This window comes from Plodia interpunctella, chromosome 24 (genome assembly GCF_027563975.2).
Source record: "Plodia interpunctella isolate USDA-ARS_2022_Savannah chromosome 24, ilPloInte3.2, whole genome shotgun sequence".
In the NCBI taxonomy this organism is placed as follows: domain Eukaryota; kingdom Metazoa; phylum Arthropoda; class Insecta; order Lepidoptera; family Pyralidae; genus Plodia; species Plodia interpunctella.
Window position 1 is genome coordinate 6,151,218 of NC_071317.1, and position 27,875 is coordinate 6,179,092.

Here is a 27,875-nt window from a genome sequence, read left to right on the forward strand (position 1 = left end):
GCAGAAGTGAAAACTTCAATATTAACGTTGTGCATTTTTGACGTCTTACGAATTTTCGATCAGGGTCACGTGTCCTGAGGCGAGTTTAACATTTTTTACCCATCGCAAAAAGTGCACAACGCCGTTTAAGAAGTTTTCACTTCAATAAAACGTGAAAAGTGGTATTCACTTTTCACGTTTTTTTGTAACACTAGATATGTTAGAGACTAACACAATATGTTTTTGTACGTTTTAGATACAGGCAGAACCACGGGCAGCTAGTAATAATATAATGGCACGCTTGTAAAACTGCATTCTATTAGTCTCTCTCATTTAAGTATATTCCCAATTTTATTCCTCAGTCGCAAAGCTTAGCCCATGGCCGAGTTTGCCAGTTTTTATTTTATTTTGGCCGAGTTTGCCAGATTTTTTTTTTACTTTGCAATTTTTTTAACTACTAAAACAGTATAAAACTGTGTACTCCACAATCCACATCCTAAACACAAGTCACGGTATTTCGGTCTAACTCAATCTGTGTCATTATAATATTTTTATTAAGAATAAAACTGAACATTGTTTGATGCGCCAAATAAAAGTTTACAGAAGTAATTTTTTTTTTTGTGGCACAACAAACAAGTACTTTTTGATACCTCTTGCGCAAGGATCAGGATAAGTGGCATAGTCGTTCGTTACCTACGAGATTTGCGGTGTGGTATCTAGCTAAATAAAAATCTGTGGTACTTTCGTAAGTACCACAGATTTTTATTTAGCTTTTATTTAGCACTTACGAACGAAGATTCGCAGAAGTTGACTTGAGAGACAATTACGTGTGGACTGGTTTCCTATAATCTTAGTTTACGGACGATTGAATACAAGACGAATTGTAAACGGGAAAACTGTAAAGCTTTAGAATTCCTAAGTAAAAGCATCAAAAGAGCTTCGGAATTAAAATGCACTAGGCGCCATTTTAAGTTACGGTCTATACAAAATCATCTTGCAAATATTAAAGCCCGCATGACATACCATTGCGTGGTTTTAAAGATCTAAGCATACATATGGACAGACAGAAAGAAAGCAACATTGTTCTATACTATGTAGTGAAGATTTAAAACTTAAAAAAAATTAAAAATATAATTAATAATAATAATAATAAAAAATAATTTAAATAAATAATAATTTAAAACTAAAATACTCTTAGTAACAAAACGTAGCTATATCGATTTAAGTAGTACTATATAGCTAACAATTTTCGTAACGCATTACGTTAATACTGCATATCAAATTCTAGAAATTGCCACGACAAATAGGCGAACTGTTCTTGGAAGCTATTCTGTAAAATACGTTGTAACACGAACACTGTTCATTCAAGGGTGTATTATAGCAGGATACTATTAATATTATAAATAATTATAGTTATTTATATATTAGTAACGCTTTCCAATTTATTTGCTGTAGAATTAGGTACCTGTTGTGTTTCGATTTGAGCTCTGCATTAACGTTTCCTAAAGTAGGTTCCTTTGTGGGTTTTGTTTTGTGTGTGTTTTAGAATTAGGTACTGGATCGTGACAAAATACTCCACTACATGTCCAGGTTAGTAGCTAATTTGGATAGCTGTTTACCCGCGACTTCGTCAGCGTGGAGTAGTTACTTCTGACAGTATAATTATATTGTGGTTACCCATGCCAGATTACTTATTTCATATACAAACTTTCACCCCCCTCCCCCCCCCGTTATAGGCAATTGGGAGTTGATTTTTGTAAAAAGTGACCTATGTTTGAACGGAAATCTTTAACTACATGCATACGAAATTTCAACAAAATCGATCCAGCGGTTTAGCCGTGAAATCGAAAAAGGCAGACAGACTTTCTTAATTAAATTAGTATAGATTATTATGGAAATATGGGTACAGATACAAATGTCTGCATGCAATGCTTTCACACGGCTAATCCGCAAGGGTAATTTCGATGAAATTTGGAATAGATTTAGTATTTACCGTGGTTATTTTTTACCGTCACCCTGGAAATTGCGGCGTCACAGCCTCGAATGAAACCGAGGAAGAAGAACTTGTAAAGTTATCTATTATGTAATTTTTGTATCAATAAATGGATATTTTCCATCGCTCGTGTGAGAGTTCTCGGAGTGGTAAATATAAAATATGTTTTTCATTTTCGTTGTTAAATCCTTATATTAATATTCGAAAGCTTTCGGTTGGTTTTTACATTTAAAATGAGGAAAGTAATAAAATATTAATGGCCGAATTTTTCTTACAAGAATTTAACAGCAATTTTATTTTAAGAGCCTATTTTTCCGGGAACAAATTTTTATCTGTATGTCCCCCTTGCTTATTCTTGTCGTGTTCTTGGTTTTATTTAGGCTGTGGCACCCCGGAGCCCAGGAACCGCGATAAAAATAAATTTTGATTTTACGACCTCTGCTTGACGTCAAACCTTTTTGGGAATGCTGTTGGGAATCTTGTGCTAGAAATACTGCGCGAAAAAGTAACACTATAACGCAAACGTATAAACAGAATAAATATAATTTATATATTTTGTCTTGAAACTAGAATGTAAATTTAGTGACAGGGTGCATAATTCTTTCTTCATTACCTGTGCCCTTTTTTCGATAAGGGTAAAGCTAGACCCTTCAGCCTAAGTATTGTTGTATATTGACCTTAAATCGTATTGAAATAGATCCCAATTTGGGAGTCGACTTTCCTAAATATTCAATTTTGTGGTTGATCAAAACATCTAGTTAATTATTCATAGGCCCTTATATCTCTGTAAAGTTTGTTAAGCATTGTATCTTAGGGGAACGAGGGTGCGTTTATACATGACGATACGACTGATGATTTATTTATTAAACTTGATAACTTGGTCGGACGATTTTGTTGCGACGGAAAAGACCTACAGGCTAATAAAAGAGATTGTTGCAACTAAAATCACACTTAATTACAAATTGCAAACTGAATGCTAAAAGCATTCTCTCCCAGATGACCATTAGGAAAAACAGAGCATTTTGTGCGACGTAAAAAAGTAAAACCATAATTTTACACATTCTTAAATGTGTTAAATAATTAAAAGATCTAAACAAAAAATAACTTTTCTCAAAAACACCTAGAAATATCTATTCTTCTAACGTGTATTGTCCCACTGCTGGGCAAATCTCCTTTGCTTCTTCCAAAAATGTATTGAGTGCAGTAAGCTGCCAACTCCGGAAGAAATCATTCATGTTATCCCGCTATATTCGTGGCTTGCCCTAAGTCCTTATGGCACCATCCTAACTAATATTGTATATGTACAATAGTACGTTTGTTTGTTACTTTTTCACGTTTTACCTACTTAACCAATCTCATTGAAATTTTACATGTGAGTAGTTTTACGAAGTACGCAGAAGGACATACGGAATCTTCCGGAAAAATAAGTACTCCTGTCCGCTATTCAAACTGCGGTCGATAGCTACTGTAAATATCTACTTTAGTAAACATAATACATCTACAATATGTCTACAGTCGTAACGCTCTTTTACAGGTATGTGAAAGAGCGTTACGACTTTTGTTTCACAGTGTAAAGCGTCCTACTCGAATTCGGAAACTCAATAAGAATTGCGATTTATTTTCTCTATAAACATCTTTATTTCGGGAAAATCTTTTAAAAAAATAATACATTTTGCTACAAAATCTTGCGAGAACGGTGAATAAGACAATTTTATACCAAATTTAATAAAATGTTACACTATAATGACATAATGACACACTTGATTGTAGTAAAAAGGAATTCGGTAATTTTGTTTGTCTTTTTGTCACAGGTATTTTGTTTGCCCTTTGGCTTTTGGTCTGTAGTCCACCCTAAAAAAGGACCACTCATCCACCTCCTGCAGATATCGTACATGGTGGATACATACAGCCTTGGCAGATGGAAAGGCAAAAATAGCATTCCCGAATACGGTTAACGTACACTGGTAAACGACTGGTAAAATCACAGTCGAATTTTAATATTTTTAACTTTTGTTTTTTTTTGCGTTGATGGCGTCTCGGCGCTCTGTCATAATAAAAAAAGTTACATGATCTCAAAGAGGCTACGCGAACGAAGTCGCAGGCACCAGCTAGCATTAAATAATGTTTTTGCTTCATGTTTTAACATTTTGCTCTTACCAAGAATCTGTAAGTATTCTACTGAAATCTTTTTCCGGATTAAAAACCCCTCTCTCGTTAGCTTTAAAGTAAATGCTTTCTAGGCCGTGTTAGGGAGTGCTCACACTGATTTATTGTTTCTTGCATTGTCTGTGTTAAGATATTTTGTTGGTTTGTCTATTACACTTCATGCGCTCATAACTGTTGACCACGCAAGCAAGAGAATTGTAGTTGGCAGTATAAAATATGAATGCAATCCTGCAATACGCTATAGCAGTACAGTATCATCTTTGTGAAGAAAAATGGTGCTATTTGTTCGTATAGTTTGTTATTGCCATAGTTAAACTTAGTTGCATTCGACAATCTTTCTACTGCTTATTTAAAGGTTATTTTAAGGATTAAAGCTGTATTTTTCGACATCATTTTTGTGTTAAATGGTGTCATAATTTGATTTTATTTCGTCTTTTTATTTATTCGATTTTGTTTTGTGGGATGATAGCACGCTCTCCATTTAAATCTGCATACCCGTGGACGGTGAAACATGTAGGATAAAATTTTATTTTAACAGCACATTGTAAATAAACTAATGTTTTTGCAACTAAATAATCTTTGTCTTTGATGTCAAAAATACTTTTTTTTTGAAGCCAGATTATTTAATTAAGTCATTATTATAATTATTATTAAGTCATCGTTAATAATAATTATTAGAAAAAATATATTTCTTTTAGTTTCAAAGCTAAAGAATATAAAACTGTGTATAAAATCTAATAAATTAGCTTGCTCTGAAAATAAAAAAAAACATGAAAGTAAAGCAAATAAAAAAAACACTAAAAGGTACTGAAAAAACCCTAAAAAATGTGTTAGACTTAAATGCAGACTCGTTGGGATGGGTAGGATAAGGAAAACTGATTCCCAATACCTGATAACAAATCAAGTTTTAACCTAAATTCCTGAAGAGTGAAAATGCGTGTCGTGTTCATATATTTCAGAATTGTGTGTAAAGGTAAATAAATGTTGGGAAACTAATATTGATTATAATAAAAAAAATAATCCCAGTCGAGTAATAAATTTGAGGTGTCAATTAATATCTATGTCTGTCTGTATGTAGTCTGTTGCGTCTAAAAACAGACGAGTAAAAAAGATCGTCCTTAAAGATTTAATCTATCGGAGAACCTAGCCTGTCCCACTGCTGGGCAAAAGCCTCCCCTTTCTTCCTCCAAAAATGTCTACTCATTGCAGTTTGCAGCCAACCCCTCGGAAAACTTCTGTTCAATTTTCTGAACGTGTCATCTATCCCAGATGACAATGTAAAAAGAGAAGGATGGAGGATATGAAGTGTACCTAATTCTAGGGCGGTAACCACACGTCGGAAATGCATGGAATTTTATTCTACTGTAGTATTACATTATATCGAGTGTGTTATTGTTAACACTGGTGTCAGATTTTATTCAAGTCGTCTAGAGGCATCTGACATGACTTACGCCATTTAGTGGCAGGTAGTCGCATACACACTAGTGAAACTGTCCATCAGTGTGCAGGTTTCCTCACGATATTTTCATTCACCGAAAGCAAGTGGTGGTCTGGAAAACCACTAAATATGATTCAGATTGGTTTACAAACTCACTCGTATGGCACGAGTAGGATACGAACCTGAGACCTTTTCGATCCACAGGCGGGCGTAATAACCATTACACCACCACCGCTTCAGTATTACGTCAGTAAGTACACATATTGGGTGGTGTGTTTTCCCCTTTAGCTCTGAAGTTTATACTGTAAAGAATATCTTGTACATGACCCCGTTTCTACTTCTTACCAGCCTCAAGTTACTTAGATGTGAAAATGTTGCTCTTGCGTCTGTTTAAAACATTTTCACTTATTTTGTAATTTACACATTATTATTTTCTTTTTCATCGAGTGTGTAAGTATTTTATTAAATACCAGCTCTTGCCCGCGGCTTCACCGGCGTGAATTTATTTGCAAATGAGGAACAGGCGATTTTCATACAAACTTTCACTCCCCATTATAATCATTTGGGGGTTTGATTTTTGAAGACAGAGAGACAGAGAGACTTTCGCATTTATAATATTTGTATGAATTCGTTTAAGAAAAAAAAAATCGTATCTATGTTTGAAGATATTTTTTAAATAACATCATTAATTATTATATCAAATTAAAATAATAAAAACGGTGAATTGGAATAGTTTAAGAACATGAAAAATTTGATTTGTAATCAATAATACTGAGATCTTTGTTTTCTGACATTTAATTATACTTAATTGAATAAATATTTCAATAACATTCAATAACAAAATATTGATAAAATAAAAGTTATGATATTTTCGCAAGGAGCGTTGATATCAGACAAGCGAACGATAATAAATCATAGCTTGTAGAAAATCTTCTGTCTTCGCGGCATCACCACCCCGAAAGCAACCGGAAAGGCGATGGAATCAAGGATGAGGAAAAGAGAAAGCTATAATGTGACGATAAAATAAAGGTTACAGACTTATTCAAGGATACTTAAATCGGATTGTTTTTCTCCAGCCTCGAGTTGTGTCCGACTTTTCCAAGAACCTCTGCTGAATGCAGTTTGCTGCCTCCCTCGAAGAAGAATCTATAAGAAGAATATCGTCCAAGAGATCCCGCCATATCTTTTGTGAAAGCCCCTACCTCTACACTTCAATCGGATATAATATGTAAATGGTAATACGTATGGAAATAAAGAGAAATGATAAAGAAAATTACACAAAGAACTGAAAGTAACTTTTCGGGTTCGAATCATCGCTTTCCGATAAAACCTTAGAGTTATATCATTGGATATCTTCTTACAAAGTCGTCGAGGTATGGGTGGATAGAGAGATCGCCCCGATAGTGTGGAACAGTGATTAATGTATCTAGAAAATGGTGCGAACTATTATTGGAAATTCTCTTGTGGAATTGAAGACAATTTTATATTGCTGGAAGTTTTTAGCATTCGTTGCATTCGGTTAGGCAGGAGAGTGGGTTTGATTCCCGCTCGAATCGTGATTTTTTTACGTTGTTTTAATTTAAATATAAATATGGGTCACTTACATGTGATTACCGACGGAAGACAAACTGCCAAAGTCAACATAGAGGCTTTTTATACTACTCTTATATATTATAAAAAGTAGTAACGCATCTGTCAGTCTGTATGAACGCGAGAAACTAACAAACTCTGGGACGATTGTCGATGTACGATTTCAGAGTTAAATAATGTGATTCTTGAGGAAGGTTTGGGTGAACAATTTTATTCAAGCGAATCCGAGACGGGTCGCTAGTGTTATTAACATGTGAGATGGTATCTGAGATCTATCCTTTATAAATACCATTGGGATATATAAAGGACACTTACACAGAAGCCAAAGTAATGGAAAGGAAGGGAGCTAACATTAAAATCGATCGGTTATTAACAGCCGACCGATTTCAATGTTAAATCCCTTAAAATGGATCATAAACTTAAGTAATATAACATTTTTATTCAAGACATGGTTCGAAACCAGACAGCGCGGCCATTACATAAAACAAACAACTAAAATCGCCAACCAACACTAACAATTCACGTCATTTACGTTCAACTGCATAATAAAGAATCTTTTCTGCTTCTTGAGTCCGGTCTCAGTCATAACAAATGAGCGGAATGTCTACTGTATTTAATTTGTTTAACTAATTATATTCGAGACCTAGACAATAACCTTTAATAATATATTCCAGGTATCCCTGTTTAAAACTGTATTACTGTGTTAGGTGGTAGGGTAATCTCAGGTAGGGTTGGAGTAGAAATAGGCAAAGGCAGACAGTTGTATAATAGTATAATTGATAAGTAAAATACAGACCCTTCAAGGGTCTATAAATAATTTAAGATATTTTATTATATATATATATATTTTATTATTATTACAGCGTACGTGTGGTACGTGCCGATATCGTTATGGTAATGAATGAGTCAAAATGTGATTTCAAAATATCAAGTGGAACAATAATTTAAAATTTTGAATTTAGAATGAAAGAAATAAAAATCATGCCGGCGCGCACGCGATATGACAAAAGAGGTCATAATGCGTGGCGTTACAACTGTAGATATTTAAGTGTCCTTTAACATCTACTAATTTATCATTTGCCGTGTGGAAGTTCTGGACTTCTCAACGACAGCGTGCGCTAAAATATACTATATTTCGACGCATTAAGATCTCGTGGGAAATAAATTAGTAATTATCATGATTCTTCTTTTATGCGGAAATGATTTGAATGTTCTTTATATGTATATTTGAAAGTTCTTTATATGTATATTTGACCAGATGTCTGTCCCGGTTTCGCTCGGGCAAAACCATAATGAAAAAGTTGATGTCACTCCAGAAGGTTTCGTCTAACTCTGTGCAAAATTTCAGCAAAATCGGATAAAACAAAAATATTAATTATTCGCTATAAGAGGTAAGAGGGCCAAAGAAACGTTTTTAATTAAATCGCGTGGTCCGAGAGTGGAAAAAAACTCAATGATAAGGTCGTCACTGTACCTTCAGACTTCACAGTTTAAAAACAGACCTGATAAAATCTCAAAATTTTCAAGACTCTCACGCATTAGCAAATAAGCTGCTAGTGTTACAAAATAAATAATTTCGCGCTTATAACTTGGACCACATAAAATAGTATAGTTTGTGGTTCTGATTCGTCTTGGTCTACCTTACTATTTCAGTAACATTACATTGAATGGGAATTACATACATGCCTACGTGTCAGGATTTTACGGTCTGTAGTATTAAAACTTGTGTCTTTGTTGTGTAGTGACATGTGTAATTTCAAGGTCATGAAAAAACGTTTTGCAGAAAATGATTGATATGGCTTAATTTATTATTAAAAAAAAAATATTATTTTTATACGGAAACGGTCGTTGTAAGGAAAGAATTCCTTATAACGACCGTTTCCGTATAAAAATAATAATTTTTTAACGTTAACTTTAAAGTGCGCAAAAAAATCGCAAAGCACAAATTAGACGAATTGTCGACTAAATTAAACGTCAGCGGCGCGCCGGTTAAAATCAACGTAAAATTTGACGGTGTGACTCTTTTTGGGAATGCTGACAAGCCATCAGTTAACAAAATTATTAATCCTTCAGTCGCCTCGTACATACGACATTATGTATAGACGGTAATATTCTATGACGTCAACATTCGCCACATAATAAAATGCACATTACATACAAGCGAAAAGAAAGATAATTGCACGTTGTGCATTCCCAATCGTCCTCGGCCATATAATGTCGGAGCCCAGTATCCAGTTTCCTATTACAGACTTCCCTATTTTTCACTGTCACAAAAAAAAATACTTAATTACAATTTAAGGAACAAATGGGGTGAATTTCACGAGCGTTTTGAACGCCGCCGCGGGCTATCATTAGTGTTTATTAAATTGTACCATACATAGTAATCAATTTAATTATCTTATTTTATAAAAAGTAAAGTACTGGTACAATGCTCATTTTATAAATGTTTAATTTAGAAATATATATTCTTTATTAAAAAAAAACATGTGCGACAATGAAACGCTACACTCCGCGTTCTAACAGTCGTGAAATTCACCCAAATATAGTTTTACGTCTAATTTACCTCCGGGCGAAAACCCATCCCAGTTTGGAAAATAAAATATTCACAGAAATCAGTTGAAAAACAAACAAATCGACCTAATCAACTCAATCTAACAAAATTAATGGCTATGGTTTTGATGTCAAAATATCAACAAAATGAGCCGAAAATAAATGAATTGACCTAATCGACCCGGTCTATTAAAATTAATTAGAACTACGGTTTTGTTATAAAAATATAGGCCATTTATCCGAGTAATGGCTGCCTGATAGCTTGTTGATTGCTCTTCATAGGCCTCATTGGTGGAACGACATTGTGTTGGTTATTATTAATTATCATAGCTCATTGATATTATGTCAGCGTAAAATTATAAACACAGCTTTCTTACATTTTTGAAAACTTTGCACGGTCGTCGGCATCTCTAGTGATGTCCTTTCAATAAACCTTGAAATATAATAAAAAAAAAACAATATTTTAATAATATATTGATTTCATTTACGTTTAGACAACGTCAATATAGTTTATAGTTGGAGCTTAGGTGGTGGTGAAATTATAGTAAACACTACACGTTTAACACTCCACGGGTTTGACTTCAATCACCTATAGCTTAGGAGTAATCCCCTATAGTTTAGCGTCTCAACATCAGCATCCTAGCAAATCTGTCTGTGGTTACACCATACACAGCTTATCATTACGATATAACTAACAATTATAATAAGCATTTTACTATAAAATAATTAACAATAATTACCTTTTCATTTGTTACAGGTGTGTAAAATAGTGGATTTGTGTGATGCGAACAGGGATTATACCGAAATATTGTATCAGTAAGTATGTACAAACATTAACCATTCGATCCTGGAGATAATAAAAACAATTGAAGAGCAATAATATTTTTGTATCCCTATTGATAGATACTACCAAAATTATGGTCAAAACAAAAAAAATATTTAACTGTTAGCTTAAAAAGACAAGTCTGAATAGAAATATTTTTTTATGTAAATAGAAAAATAGCTGTAAAACAATCTAGATCAACGAATCTATTATAAATCCGCATTGATCTGTCTGTCATTCAACAAACACATCAAAACAAACTCACATAAACCCAAACTGTTGGTGACGTGCCAAGTTGGGGACAGACTACACACCACAGAGTTTGGATTAATAAGGCGAATAGAAGTCTCGTCTACTAGATGAATTTTCGCCCGGGCGAAAACTGGGACACTTTTTCCTATAATTTCTCACGGTCTTTCCATGCTTAATTTTAAGGCTACGGTCATGTGAGGTAATAATTGACGTTAGCAAATGTTAATATAACTACTTATACTAATAACCATGAAGATAAATTATAGTATTTTTTAGTAATTTTGGGGAAATTTATTACAGACAAAAAATCGAACATTTCCCACATTTGAGCGTCTCGGTTGACGCAGTGGAAGCGTGCGTGATAACCTATTGATAAATTAAACAACGCTCCGTTAAATTCTGCAGTATATTTGTAAAGACGTTTTTTACAGGAATCCGTTACACAGAGACACAATATAAGCCAAAAACAATAGATAGACAGTTATTATATCAACATACAGTTTGATGTTAATGTTACCATATGAAATTTCAACACTTTTAACATAAAAATATGAGCCCTTTATTGTCGTGATCGCTCATAGACCACATTGGTTGGGGTCCTGACTGGTCAAAGAAGAGTCAAGCCGCTTTCCTACTCATTTTTATCCTTTTCCTACGGTCATTTATAACCCAGATCATTTTCACGCATATTATCTTTGACAATATCAAGCTAACACTTGACTGACCAACACCGACACTTCTATTAGTCTAATTTAGTTGAAATTCTGTGGCGACTTAGATTATTTACAGATCTTTTCAAGCCACAAGGCCATTGGGGCCATTATAATTAAAATCTGTTCATTTTAAGTATTGTCTGTGGTAATATTCTCATGTTATGGTCAGAGTTAAGCAAAGAGTGTTATTGTTGCTATGTGGATATTTTGGACGTGGCCTGCCTAATGTTCATTTCATTAAACCCTCCGTCAAGACGCATCACATCGTAACTTATAATTAAACTAGATCTTGCCCGCGGCTTCGCCCGCGTGTATTTATCCGCGAAAGCGGAACATACATGATTTTTAGCCAGCGGTTTAGTCATGAAAGAACAGACAGACAGACTGACAGACTTTCGCGTTTATAGTATTAGTATGGATATTCCTCTGTCGTTCGATGTGAGGTCGGCTTGGCTGCGGGCGGGTGTATTAGAGTGAGGGCTTAATATCCGAACCGGACATCTCAATGATATTACATTAGAATGACCCAAAAATCTCTTATAATTTAAAGTTATTAACTACATTACGAAATGTACAAAATCCTTATAAAAACACTTAAATTATGTGCCAGTCAACCTTGGTTTTATGCTAATAATAAATATTTGCAAAAAAAGAAATTTCAGAGTTTTAATTTTTATTTAAAGGAATAACATTTTTTTGCAAACACAAATTTAATCTAAAGCCATACTGATAATTTTTACAAAATATAAGAAAGGGTATATATTTTTCTCATTCGTTCACGACAAAACAGAGAATTAATAATTGCTCTGTTTTGACGTGAAAGAATATGATTTCTGGTTAATATTAAGTCTGTGGTATCATATTATGTTCAAAAGATTTTGCAGACATCTTCTTCATAGTCGTATTCCTCATAGCTGAGGGTCGTGGTTATTACGTAGAATGAAACACACACAACAACTTTCTTGGCTTTATTAACGGAGTGGTTTGCCATTGCCTTCTCCATTTCACACACAAGTTAATAAGAATCAACCAGTGTGCAGGTTTCCTCACGATGTTTTCCTTCACCGGAAGCAAGTGGTGGACGATGAAAACTTACTATACATGAGTCAGATTGGTATTCAAACTCATGTGGCACGAGTAGGATTCGAACCTGGGACCTTTCGGTTCACAGGCGGGCGTCTTAACCATTACACCACCACCGCTTCAGACATAATATAATACAAAACCGATAAATGGGTTCCGTATGAATAAAGACGAAGATCGATATACCGTTTGGCACTGTATCAAATTGCCGTCTAAACCAATGAAAGGAGATGTCAAAAGGGATTTTGATATGGATATAGTATTGTTTTAAATAATATGATACCTATTGTTTGAAACGTTGTTAAATCCGTCGTTTATTATCTATAAGTACATATAATAAAACTATACGTGGGCTATCTGTACATAGGAGATAAAATTTTGGGGGTCTTATTGGACTATTAATAATTAAAATATATGTATATTTGGACAAATCACACATATTGAGCTAGCCCCAAAGTAAGTTCTAGATTTGTGTTATGGGATACTAACTCAACGATACTATATTTTATAATGAATACATTTTACACATATACATAATACAGATAGACATCCAAACTCGAACCAATCAGAAAAAATCATTTTCCATCATGACCCGACAAGGGATCGAACCCGGGATCTCTCGGTTCTGAACCGAGAGGTCCCAGAGGCAAGAGGCAAGCACTTTACCACTGCGCCACCGAGGTCGTCCATAAAAAAATATAATTGAACATTTTTTTTTTAGAATTCTTGTCTGTCTGTCTGCATGTTTGTACGCGCGTCACTAAAGGATGGTCTAATTGATATTGATAGTGGAATTAGCGTGGAGAAGTGGTTTTAGCCAGTAAAAATCAGGCAATGTCCAATTTCTGTCGTGCATGATGCGTTATCCTCTGCTTTGTCTTGGTTTAAAAAAAACAGACAGGACAGGACCTAATCAGGATGTCTCAGACTAATTCCTCCCTTTTCTCACCTCTGCCCGTCCATACTAATATTATACATGCGAAAGTCTGTCTGTTCCGCTTTCACGGCTAAACCTCTGGACTGATTTAGATGAAAATTTATATAGGTACATATAGTTAAAGGGTTCCTTTCAAACATAGGTTAGATTTTCTTTCAAAAATAAACCCCTAATTGATTATAATGGGGGTTGAAAGTTTATGTTCCCCTTTCGCAGAATTACTCACGCGGGCGAAGGCGTGGGCAAAAGTTAGTAAATATTCTAAGTATATACTCTCATTCGTTAAACATAAACTTTCATTTGAATCTTATGCAAGGCTAATAAGAGCTTGCTTGCATAATCAATTGAGATTTTGGTGACTTCATCAATTTTAATCAGCCGTTAATAATTTATACTATACAACTTTGTTTCTTTTTATTACAAGTTTTTTTCGTGATCGCAGTTGCATTTGGGGTTGGGACATCACGAAGCCTGAGCCAGCTTAAAAATAAACCTAACAGCTTTGTAGTTTCAAGGCAGTACTTTGTGTTCGCCGAACTTTACGGATTCGGCACACATACATTGCTGGGTTTTCATTACGCGATGTTCATACATGAACGACGTCATTAAGTAGGTATACTTTTCTATTCTATTTCTACAGATTTCGTCACGATTCATACAAAACGTAGTCATGTTAGTATTATTTAATTTTAATCTATAATTAAATTAAACCACTATTCTGTGTGGTTATGATACCACGTTTTAGTGGAAATCATAACCACACGCACTTTACTCTTTCAATAGCCATGTAATTCGTTTAATAATTATTGTTAGTCACATAACAGATCCTTGGGTCATTGCCAACTGTATTATGAATGTCGAAAACTGAAGTTGATTTCCTAAAGTCCGTTTCTAATGTAGAAGGGAAAATGTTCATTGAACTGAAAAGATTTAGTTTTCGTTTGGAAGTGTACCAGTAGGTTACACTAGGGGGTTAAATAAAACACCTAGTGCTCTCTCGCTTACACAATCACTATAATATTTTTTATCAATATGTTCTATTTCTTAAAATTCTTCGCTGAAGGACTTTGATATGTTACTACTATTATTTGTTACATTGTTGAGAAAACGTTATATATTTTTTTAATATTTATGTATGTACTGTTCTGCTATTATATATAAAGATTAAATCTATCTAATTTTTATACAAAATTACCGTACATTTGTATGCGGAAGATGTATGTATGTTGTACTCAATCACGCAAAACCTATTACACGAATTTGAATGAAAGGTACACAAAACAGTGATTTGGAAATACACAGCACATAGAATATATATCATTGTGAATTTCAGTAGTAATAAAGTTTTTAGAATCAGCTTTTGTTCAATAAAATCAAATAAATTTTGGTATAAATTTTCTATTTCGCTTAGTTAGAATGAAACCGACTTAACTCAAAAAATCTTTAAATTGACTTAAGGTCATCGAACGACTCTACACATCGTATTCTATCGCATAATGAATCAGAAACTGCCCCAACTGTGTTAGAAGAGTACGAACGCTCTATTTTGGTCGCTTTCTAACTGAGCGCCGAGGGCTCCAGGGTCGGAACGTCAACGCCCCTTTTGGTGATATTTCCGCAACCGCAAGCGCAACACGTTGACCGAACGCAAATAAAGTGACCGATTGACGCTTGAGACATTTTCATTCCAAAAAAGGGTAAGAATTAAATTGACCTAATAGGTTTTAACTCGTTATTCTTCCGAATATTGTCATAATATATACGACTTATTCGCACTTACGTCACTTTATTACTAAAATTGTTTTGTATGTCATGACTTAACGATAAATAAGACACTTTTCTACAAAACTTTTCTAATGTTCTTTGTCCTATTATGGATTAAATCACTTTTATATTAAAACTGCTATTGTTAATACCGTCCTTATAGGATTTCAGTCGATTTTATTCTAATAGTGGCATAAGCTTTTTATTTTAGGTCATAAGATTTTTTTTGTTATTCGTGAAAGATAAAACGGAGAACGCTCATGATTTTGGAAAATGATAGAAAAAGAAAGAATGTGGACGAAGAAGTAAATTAACAAAAGCAGCAGGTAAGCATACTTCGTTTTATATTTCCTGAAAGTATTTAAGTTCCGGTTTTGTTTAGATTATCATTATGACATTTTTCCTCACTTAAAGTCTTTTGTGAAACGTATTTTATGTGTTCTATCACTTTTACTGATATTGAGCATGTTGGTGTATTAAAACATCGGTAAGTAGGTATACCTACTCATATGTGACTTGTCAAGGTTAGCGCGGGTTTAAGGTTGGTGGAGGTTGGAAGTAGAGTAAGCATAAAAACACGAATTGAATGGTTAATATTGAGAGCATAACATAATTTATTATTAACACATATTTTTGAGATTTGGTTTGCTGCTTTTGATGACATACACTCTATTTTTTGCTTTTTCAGGAAACACAATTTAATATAAAAAACATTTCCCCGAATGCGTCGTTTGATAAAAACACGCCAGTTCTTGAAAATCATGCATGAAGAACCTTACCGATTGAATCTAATAGAGCTTGTAACTATTTATTTATTTAAGTATTTATTTTTAGAATGCGTTGCCAGAAATTATTAGAAGTATGTATAATACTAATTTAAACTATTTTTTCAAAATCGAAGATCATTAATCACCTCTGTAAACATTTTAGCTGAAGAATCTATCTGAGACTGAATACAATTATTAATCTGTACCACAAGTAACAGTTAGGAGTATCCTGTAATAGACTGGCAAAGACAATAGTGACTGCTTATCGTGCAGTAACACTTATCAATGAGCCTAAAAGGGACCCAGATAGGTATCTGGTGAGGTACATAAAAGTAGCACTTTTCGAAGTTTCTCTTTCTTAAACTCGATCGATTCTCTAGCTACAAATGAACCACCACTTCATTCCTCAGTTAACTTCTTAGCTATCCAAGAACCTAAACATATATACATATAAGCCATATGTATATATGTTTAGGTTCTTGGATCAGAATCATCAACAAGAACATAAGAATTCAGGAAGTGATTTTATTTCCCAGTCTTTAATATCAACTGATACAGAACCACAACCCTCAGGCAGCGGCTGCTCAGGACAGAATAAAAATAAATATATAACGTCATTTTATGCATTATATAATAGCGAAATTTCACATTGGGTCAATAATAAATAAATATCTTATTACTGGGCACACGCAAAATGAGGACGATAATGTTCACTCCCTCATTGAAAAATAAATAAAAAAAACTTAAAATCGGGCCCAATTTGTCCACCTTATATATAAATATTATAAGCTTAATTAAGAGCTCTAAAAATTGGGACACCTCTCAAGGTTCAGCATTTTTCTTTAGCTATGAGCTATGATACTATGTTAGATTTGAAAGCTTTGCAAAACGAGTGGGGCTACAATTTCAATGAGGACAATGATGACAAGGAGCAGATTTTGTGGGGTGATGTAAAATACGCGTTTTAAGGTTTGTCAAAAATGAACCTTTTGTATTTTATTATAAGACCAGTTATACTGAAGACAAAAGACTAGTGCGTCAACATGAGAAACAAAAGGAAGAAGATGCCTTGTGTTGAAAGTGTTTCGAGAAAACTGAAGTTATCGGAAAATACAAGAAAAGGTCTTATGGAGTTAAGAAAAACATTAATACCTAATTATTATGTTTATTATTATCACAATCTTAGGAATATTAGGTACTATGAGTTTATTTTGATACAAATTGTTACTGCTGTACAGGTGTAACATTACCTTCGATATAGCCGAAACCCATGTCATCTCCCTATTAATATGAACATTTTCCCCCAAGAATCCATACCTGGAATCAATAGTTTCCGAGATAATGAAGTTGGATTGAATTTTTTTTTTTTGCAAATTTATATAATTTATCATGTAACCGTCATTTCATCCAAAGAAACCTCATAAAAATATTAAAGAATTCCCTATCTAAACTAACGCTAAAATTTAAAACGTGCAATGAACAGTGCCCTTCGCATCGCCACATAGCGCTTTCACTATAGCGATACACACCCACAAACTAACGGCTCATAGCTGATTCGTGCGTGAGCGATTGATACGATGCCGCAATGTTCACTTATTTTGATTATTTATTATTATTTTTTATATTGTTTTTTTTTATTTTTCCCTGTCAAATGATTATTCTGAAGTCACTTTAATTGGGGTACCCTATGCATACCTAACGGCTATGACGGAGGTAGTGGTATACCTTGTATATGCCAAATGCAGGCAGGCAGAACTCTGAACAATACTATAAAATATGTTATTATTTCAATACAATAAATAACTTGAACACAAACTTGGGTTTTATTATTAAATAGTTTTTATCAAAATGACTTATTAGTAAACAACTTAATCTTATTTTAATACAAAAATGACATATTACTCAAAATGCCACACATAAATTTTAAGTTATTAAAATTAAACTGACCTAATTCATATTAAGTCAAACTCTTATAGAATAAGTTCGGTCAAAGGGTGACCTTATAGTGACTAGTTTTTGAAAATCGTTATTTTAAAATATTATTTATCAAAATAATTTGAAAAAAAGACAATTATTATCAAGCCTAATAGTTAATGAAACCATGTCAAACATAAAAAGACAATTAACATACTTCGTTTCAGAAATATACTTTAACTTATGAAAAAATTAATAAACATGAAATCTTATTTTGCGATTTCCCAAAAAGTTGAGATTTTGAATTAAGTCACTTTCGTTCTAAAGCAGCGATTTGTGAATTTGCAAGAATTGTTAATTATACCTAAACATATCTAACTGATTGAACTATTGAAAGTATATGAACTAACATTTATCAATAGTATCTTTTTATGAGTTTATCGCTTCTCAAAAATATAAGTATAAGGTTACCGGTGTCCGGGCTGCGGTGTTTGCTTACCATCAGGCGACCTGCATACTATAGTATAAAAAATAAATCCTTTTTTACGGCCTGGTATATTTGCTGCACACTTAATAGTATGGTCATTATTATTATAATTCCAAAGCATTATTTAAATAATTATTAGAGTTCTATTTGGCCATTCAATATTCATAAAGCATCACAATAATACTCACGTTGTTGTTTGGCAAAGCACCAAAATAATGATAAACGAACATTAAAATTTTCATTTTAATTGTTACCGACATTCTGTGGTATTAATATGTTGATTGCCTAAACGAGAACCGGGAACATATGTTGGTAAAATAAACAAATATAAACGTTTAAAAAAATGTTTAGCTGGACGAAAAATTAAGAAACAACAATATCTTTAATTTAATAAGAGATACGTACTTAAAGCTTTTGAAAACGTGTCGTGTAACCTATACAACTTATCGATTTATCAGATATCATTGAAGAGGAGAAAAGGAAGAATTTATTCACAGAATTTACCGGAACAAAGATGGATGTTTCACGACAGTTAGCGTAGTTCGCATCGTCAACTTTACGCCATTTTGTCCAAACGTCAACGGCGCGTCGGTTAAAATCAACGTCAAATTTGACCGTGCAACTCACACTTAAATGACAGACGTAAATAAGAACGTTGTGTCGTATCAGAAATATAATATAACATATAACAATTGGCAATCAGCTCCACCGATAAAAGCCTAGCTCTTAAATTTTGGATTGTCGTCGGTGGAGATTAAACTTTTCTATTTCAATTTCTAATTAATTGGTTCATTACTCGACGCTACTGTTTCATTCCATTTAATATTCATTTATTCACATAACCAAGACCTTATACGTTTTGGGACTACCACACGCGTCTTAACCACTGGACTATCCCCGCATTAAACAATACAGCTTATTTGTTAGACAAATCATAAAAACCCCGACATTCAATATTCATTTCGCTACAACTTTTGTCCGGCTGAACTAATTTTGATCAAACATAGATAGGTACGGATCAAAATTCAAAGAACCGTTGATGAGCTACGGTGCCACATACACAGACAGACGGGCACACGTAGCGGTCGGACTTATAACACCCCTCTTCTTGCGTCGGGGGTTAAAAAGTCCTTGAAAATGTATAAATCTGTGACATGGCAATCTCTTTTTCCGTTCCGTGTCACGCTCTATTCTGGTAAACTTTGGCCGTCATCCAGAACTGTTTCAGTGTCACATACTGTCACTTATAAATATATATTTCACCTTCAGATAATTCGCTGTGGATTGTGTGTATTTTATTCATTCTTTTTTTGTTTGTCGCGGAGTTTATTCACCTAATCGTATTAGTAAAACCTGGGTCCGGCCATTAGGCACTCATTCCAGTAGGTCCTCGGCCAGTTAGCTCTCATTAATTGACATATTATTTTAGGACGCTCCTGACGGTTGATTGTAGCTATTTCTTGCTTCGCTCGCGTGAATTTATCTGCGAAAACGGAACAGACGATATTCATACAAACTTTCACCCCCCCCATTATAGAATTTTAGGGGTTGATTTTTGGGAAAAAAGTAGCCTATTTTCGAACGGGGGTCTTTAACTATTCTTTCACAAAAATTGGTCCAGAGCGATTTAGCCGTGAAAGCGGAACATATAGACTGTCTTTCGCATTTGTAATATTAGTATGGATTGACATACAAACCTATAGAAGTAGTATTACTTTAAGAGCACGCAGCCGTGCGGTTGCGCCAGTACAAGATAAGAGGTCATTCACTAGATTACATTAGTCCCCCTCCATTGGCCACATCCTCTCTTGATTTGATTAATCTGACCACAAACAAATTAAATATAATTTAGCATACAAATTGATCGTAATGATGCCCTTGCTGCCCTTCAAGGTTTGTACGGACGTGATTTGACTGCATACGAGTTATTTTGTTATTGATTTATACAGACCATTTAATAATCTAATAGCTCAATATAATGTGGCTTTATATAAATATGATGTAAGTAGTACCGTTGTTGGAATAATATTGTGTTTCTCGAAAGTTCTGAAGAGTTTGAGATTGGAATACTATACTATCGATTAATTAATTGTTTCGCAAAACTTCCCTATTTCTCCGTGAGTTTGAACAATTAATTTTGAAATTGATTAAAAAAATAATAATTTTATTAGGTAGATTTTCTCTTTGTTGTATTTTTAATTTGTTATTATTAGTTGTATTTTGATGTAAATTCGACTTCTAATCTCACGTATTCTACCATAAAAGTTGCACCTACTTCCAAATACCTACTACAATAGCTTTTTTTTTCTTACTAGAAACACGTAACATTAAAAACTATTTTTGACACAAAATAACCTCCAGTCTTTTTCTTCGATTGATCTTTGCAATCCATACGGAAGGAGAAGCTGGAACATTGCATATTTTTGACCAGCATTAAATACAGCATGGAAGATTGAAATAAAGCAGTTCAAAAATAAAACTCGTATTTTTACAAACAAAAGAAAATTTTACCAGAAATTACATCGATGATTAAAACAAACAGTAAAAATGTTAAAGCCACAACGCGTCACTCCGCTTGTCAGGCGCCAGTGACAGATTCTGACAGGCTGACAAGCAAATTAATGGCCGAATCTCACACTCTACAGTGTTTGCTAAAATCCTACCTCTGGGACACCTCATCCTATTTTTATTCTTCTGCCTAATAAGGGTCGACTTATTTTTATCCATTCAACGCGTTTATTTTTACCTTTAATTTTGAAACGAAGTCACTTATAACTAATTAACTAACTTTTTTATACGTATTACTGAATAAACAAATAGGCATGCGGTGCTGATGGTAAATGGTCACCGCAGCCCATGGACGCCTGTACCTATACCAAGGGTGTCACAGCGCGTAGCCTACTTTGTGCCCAGAATCTGTATATGTCTGTCTGTACGTGGCGCCGTAGTTCACCAACGGGTGTACCGATTTTGATGCGGTTTCTTTTATTTTATAGCTAATTTTAATGCGGTGGTTTTCAAATATGTTTCATCAAAATCGGTTGAGCCGTTCGAAAGTTGTAGTGAAATGAATATTGATAGTCTGTGGTTTTTCAATTTGTCTAACAAATAAACGGATACACTGGGCAACATTTGACGCGCAATATATCGTTTCATTACAATCTGCATGAGTGAGATCGACTATGTGCTATTTCACACGAGTCAATTGTAAAGAGTGAGATAGATTATAATATGTTGTGCGTCAAATGTTGCTTTGTGCATTCGTAGCTTTATATGAGTAATAGACAAATATACTCTATATCTGTATATTATAGTGAAGTCAAACCGATTTGGCAGTGCCGTATTGAGGCCAAATGAAATCAAAATCAAATCATTCCATCAGAAATTAAGCCTTCACAGGCACGTCATATTCTAAATTAAATGATGTTCGGAACGACCGCTGCTGAGAAGAAATGCCGAAAGAAACTCATTCAAACAGTGTTGGTTCCTATTATGTCAGAAGGGCTTACCATTTTTTTTTAAATCAGTAATTTAACAATGTAAGTACACAATAAAGGACATGGTCAAAAGATATACTGAAACATATAACGATTGTGATCAAGTGCTGATGAAAGGAAAAAAAATATATATAAGTATAATTAACCAAACAAAACTTTTAATAAAAGATCGAGCTGAGCAGTTGGATGGACAACGTCGTACAAAGCAGGCGAATCATTATCACAAATAAACAAATTTAACTCCACGAATGCACATGATGATTACAGGTTGCATTGTGTTACTTGCAATTAGTTATGCGTTGCTACTGTCATGTGAGCGATGTACGGATGCACTAATCTGCTTCTATTGTTCTATTAGAGGACGTCCTGACACACGCTGTACTAGTGCAACCAACTTTTGAATCACTGGCCGTGCACACCATAAAATGTATTTTTTGACCCCCGACGCAAAAAGTGGGGTGCCTGCCCGCTAAATGTGTCTGTCTGTGTACGTGTCACCGTAGCTCATCAACTGTGGTTGTTAATTTTTTGTGGTTGTTCTTAGATATGTTTGATCAAAATCGGTACCAGCCGTTCAAAAGTTACAGCGAAATGAATATTGAAAGTCGTGGATATTTTTAATTTGTCTGACAAATAAACTTGTTTTTAATAGCCTGGGCAAAAGCCTCCCCTCAATTTACGTAACTTATCCAGTTTTTATTCGTCTCAAATCAATATTAAATGTATAGAAAGTTAATTGTTTGTGTATATTTAGGTCAAAAACATTTTGGAATATACTTACATCAATTTCTTTGTATATCGACTCAAATTCAGCATCCGTGTCAGTTCAAAAAAATTGTGCAATGTGAAATAAAATTCCTATATAATATAAATGAAACAACCCTTAATGTTAATTGCACAAGTCAGTTTAATGCCCGGTTTCTGAGTTAACGTTGACTTTAACCTGCGCACCGCTGACGTTCAGACAAAACGGCTTAATTTGCATTTTTATGCGCATAAAGTTAACGTCAAAGTTAACTGCTGCAGTACACGACTTAATAATTATAACAATGCAAGCAATAAAGCCCAGATAACTGTGCGTAGCGGTCAAATTAATCCTTGCAAAGTTGATAATTGTTCTCAATCACTCATTATTCAGACATTATAATGCATATATAGATCATTATATTATTAGTAGAGTAGGTACTATGTTATTCAATATATGGTTTAATAAACTACAGAGTTACAGATGCGTTCACGTTTTTATCTAGTGCGGTGTAGACAAAGTCAATAGATAGCAAGATATGACTACCGACAGTTGTGGAATTACGAACTTTTCTCGTCTGTCCTGAAAACGACCACATTTGTCGACGTAATCAAAATGAATTTAAGTTCCGAATTCGAATGAGCAATGGATTCGAATCATTGTTGTAATTAAAAAGTCAATTATGACAAATAATGACAGAGCAGATGTTTCTTTTTATGTTTTTTGAAGTGAAAACTTCTTTAGCGACGTTGTGCACTTTTTGTGATGGGTAAAAAATGTTTAACTCGCGTCAGGACACGCGTGACCCTGATCAAATATTCGTAAGACGTCAAAAATGCACAACGTTAATATTCAAGTTTTTTTAATGTTGTTTCACCGTCGAGGGAAACAAATTATTTTTATTTACATCAACAAAGTTCGCAATGCATTTGGTATTGTCAATTTATATAATAAAACTGTAAGTAAGCAATGTACCTATATAGGAGATAAAACAAAATCAAATACGTTTATTACCATCACATTAGGAATGTACAAAATATTATGAGGGCTACTGGGCTAATAGAAGCCAAAACCATTTTTTTTCTACTTTTAGCAATTTTATTCGAGTGAATGTTTTATATTGAATTCATTGTTACACAATTGTCTTTAAATTAAAATATGTAGACTAAATATATCGGGATTGTATTCTGCATTTGAAATGAGCAGAATTTTTGTTGGAATTCATGAATTTTGAAGTAGTATTTCATAAATCGTTAGGAAAGTAAATAGCTGCATACAACGTACTGACAACAAAGGGAATTTTATGTTTGTAGCATAGAGAAATATTATAATTTAAAATTTAACCGGCAAAAGTACTTGTGAAAAATCTAGGCTTTTGTTATTATGTATACATGAAATAAGGTCATATGTGGCCTATATGTCTATACATAGGAGATATTAGAGAAAAATATGTATGGTCTTTATGGAACTAAGAGAAACCAAAACATTTTTTTAAATTTATGTCTAGTTTTCGTCAGTAAAGCTTCAAAGTCGGGCTTAAATAATATATTTTTTTAATTTAATCCACGCATGAGATTTTAAAATTGGTGAAATACATTTCTGAGAACAATTGATAAAATATATACATATATATAGTAGTATGCACTCGATAACGAAACGAAAATAATAAAAATAAAGCTCATACAAAATTAGTCTAACTTGATATAGAAAAAATCTCGAAATTCATCTTACGAACAGCAAACCACATACGACACGAAATCGAACCCGCACCAAATTGAAAACATGATATCAGATATGCAGACGACCTCAATGGCGCATTGGTAAAGTGCTTGCCTCTGAACAGAGAGGTCCCGGGTTCGATCCCCGGTCGGGTCATGATGGAAAATGATCTTTTTCTGATTGGCCCGGGTCTTGGATGTTTATATTGGATGTTTATATGTATTTGTTATAAAATATAGTATCGTTGAGCTAGTATCCCATAACACAAGTCTCGAACTTACTTTGAGGCTAGCTCAATCTGTGTGATTTGTCCTAATATATTTATATATTTATTTATATTACTACACACGTATTTTTTATTTCATATTTCATTTTCACACCGAAATTCCTCTGGCAAAGATATCCCGAATAAACAGCTGCAGAGCCAGTGATAAAAAAAAAAATAGGTCAGCGCTTCCATTCAGAAATACCTATATAGTATCTGGGATAAACGTTAACAGCTTTTTGATGTAACTGCAACGATTATTAATTGCTTTTTCATACACTTATTACTGACCTTGTAACAATGTTAGGGCCCAATTCTTACACAATCGAACTAATAAGAAAACTATACATTTGACGTCTAGTAGTTTACTACTGTGCAGCTTGCCTCTGAACCGAGAGGTCACGGGTTCGATCCCCGGTCGGGTCATGATGGATAATGATCTTTTATCAATATATGTATTTGTTATAAAATACAGTGTTGTAGAACACAAGTCTCGAACTTACTTTGGGGCTAGCTCAATCTGTGTGATTTGTCCTAATATGTTTATCAATTATTTATTTATATAGACGACCGACGAGCAACCAAATTAGATAAAAGATTATCATGCATATGAAACTCAATGCAGAGTAGCATATTGGGCCGGGCATGATAGGGACAAACACGTCAGCACACTGTATCGTTTCTTATCATGTATTTCTAATACGCGTATCTTTTTTTTCTATGAGCGAACTTGAGGATTTTACGAGGTCTGTAGCATTCTCTGTCTCCACAATCGAAACAAGTTAAGTTTCTTTGCAGGCATGAGGCTTTTCTACTTTGTCTACTACATTTCACATGGTCTTCCTTCATTTCTTCACCATCGTCTTCATGGTCGTCTTGTCTTACATTTCTATCATTAGTTATCAGACCATTGTCACTGAAAATATATTACGACATAACATGGAGATCATGATCATTATAAAAACATGATTTTAAAAGAATTCCCTCGAAAAATCCGTGAGAGCACAAAATTTCAGTCACGTAAGTCCTTGACGAAATCAAGTCAGCACTTGGTGGGTTTAAGAAATAGCTATTTGCCGACAACCGTGCGAAGGGGAGACGAAAAAGTAAGAAAGCGGATCCTGGGCTCTGTCGCTCAACGGCTGAGGAAGAAACCGAGAAAACGCTCAGAAAGACAGAGCTAAGTAATATAGATTATTATTGGCAGTTTATTTTTTTTCATGTATCTACAATTCCGTTTATAATGTTTTTGTTATTTTAAATAACTATTTAAATCCCGCCTTTTACGAGTACTTAGTGTATGTTTACAAACATTTGGTACGATATAGTACGTTCAGAGCGATTTCAATTCATCGCATGACGTTTAGTTTTTAAAATAACAAACATATTAAACTTTATTGGCATCACTCCATGATTCTTACGGTGCATTTTAGTTTCTATATATAATCTTCAATGGTATATGCAAAATAAAGACGGTGATAAACATTTTTATGATATTTTGTGGCCAAGTATCTGAGTACTTCAGGGTAGACGTTTGCCCAGCAGTGGGACATTGGGTGAAGTAAAAAAAAGGAAAATAAAATCAGGCTGTCTGATTAACATATCAATAAATTCGTCCCCCTAATTTTTAATATATGTATAAGACCTATATTTGTTAATTGACGTCCTTGGAGAAAAGGCTGCGGTGAAGTTTGTTGCGCCGCTTCTTCTTCACCTGCGCTTTGGAAGCCGGCAGTAGACTTAGTTTAAGTAATTTTTTGACGTCAATAAGTGATGTATATCATCCTAAATTGAATAAAGAATTTTGAATTTGAATTTGAACGTAGAGCATAGTCTGATTTCTCGGTTTCTCTCTCAACCATGAAGCTTTAGAGCCTGGGTAAGATTCAACTTTGTCATTTCCACTTCACACGACCTTCCGATAATTAGCATGTATATTCTACTTGATGTCATGTCATCAAGCTAAATTCAAAAAGTGATATCTAGCGACTCACCATCATCTGTTAACGCGATCCACTTTGCGACCTAAACTGATCTGCATCACAAATTCGTACCGTCAACTTAATTTTTAGTATGAATGCGATTCATTTTAGGTTCTTAAATTGAACTGAGTTGTATTTGAATCGTTTCGTAAAAGTTGATTGTAGGCCAGCTTTCCTATTCTGAGAATAAACATTTTCATTCAAAATCGCAGATCGCAGAATCTCTAATATTCGATCATCAATGGTATTCAGTGAAAAGTAAGCATAACCTATAAAAAAATTACAATTGAGTTTGAATTGAGAAACCATAGAATTGATTTTCAATTGTGCCGAAGACGTTTATCTAATTTTAACTTCAACCCACGATTTGTTTACAAAGAATTCAATTTGTCTATGGATTCTATAATTAGTTTTATCAACTAAATTAGATTGTAATTTCACTTTTTGCGAGGTTTTATTTAATTTCAATTATCCGATTTTTTTTTCTGTAATGATGAAACTTTCAAGTTTTTATCCTAAAGAGTCGAAATTAATTTTTCATGTCATTCTAGTATTTTAACTTTGTGTATATTTGACGTATATCATCATAAATAAATAAAGAATTATGATTTCATTCTATTTAATATTTGGTGTTTGTGGAAATATTTTAAATATTCACAATATAACAGGTTTTTATTTCGTACAAACAGAAATACATGTAATGTTTGCAAAAAAATCGACGTAGTGTTTGAGGCGTGAATATCACACATGCCAATACACACCTACCTCTGAACCATATTTATTTGCCGTGTGGTCTATAGAATTTATTATTTCACGTCTAATACATCGCTACACTTTACTGTTATATAAATAAGGGCCATCAATGAACAGTTTTTAGACACACCTGGCAATCTTTCTGCACACGTTTCTTACGCGAATTTGTACTCGTATTGAATGTTGTAATAATTGTGAATACACATTTGCCGTAATCATACTAATACTATAAATGTGAAAGTTTGTAAGGATGTATGTGTGTGTGTGTTTGTTACTCTTTCAAGCAAAATATACTGGACCGATTGTTATGAAATTTGGTACACGGGTTAAATATAACCTGGAATGACACAGGGTTATTAATATGAAGAATAAAGAATATTGGCAAATTAACAAATTTATACTACACAATTGGACAGACAAACACAATAGACTGACCACAAATTCAACCTAGTAAAAAT

The 27,875-nt window shown here is 33.8% G+C and overlaps 1 protein-coding gene across 7 annotated transcripts in view; it reads left to right on the top strand.

Moving 5' to 3' along the window:
- The window catches only part of LOC128680377 (octopamine receptor beta-2R), a 108,525-nt gene that overhangs the window by 40,650 nt on the left and 40,000 nt on the right, over positions 1 to 27,875 (top strand). Inside the window, exons 2-3 of one of the 7 annotated variants that reach the window (XM_053763474.2) lie at positions 6,653 to 6,811; positions 10,474 to 10,532. The exons of 4 other annotated variants lie outside the window; for them this stretch is intronic. The gene's annotated coding sequence lies outside the window, so the exon portion shown is untranslated. The remainder of the gene's footprint in view (positions 1 to 6,652; positions 6,812 to 10,473; positions 10,533 to 27,875) is intronic. 2 more of the 7 variants (XM_053763475.2, XM_053763476.2) reach the window with 2 other exon arrangements.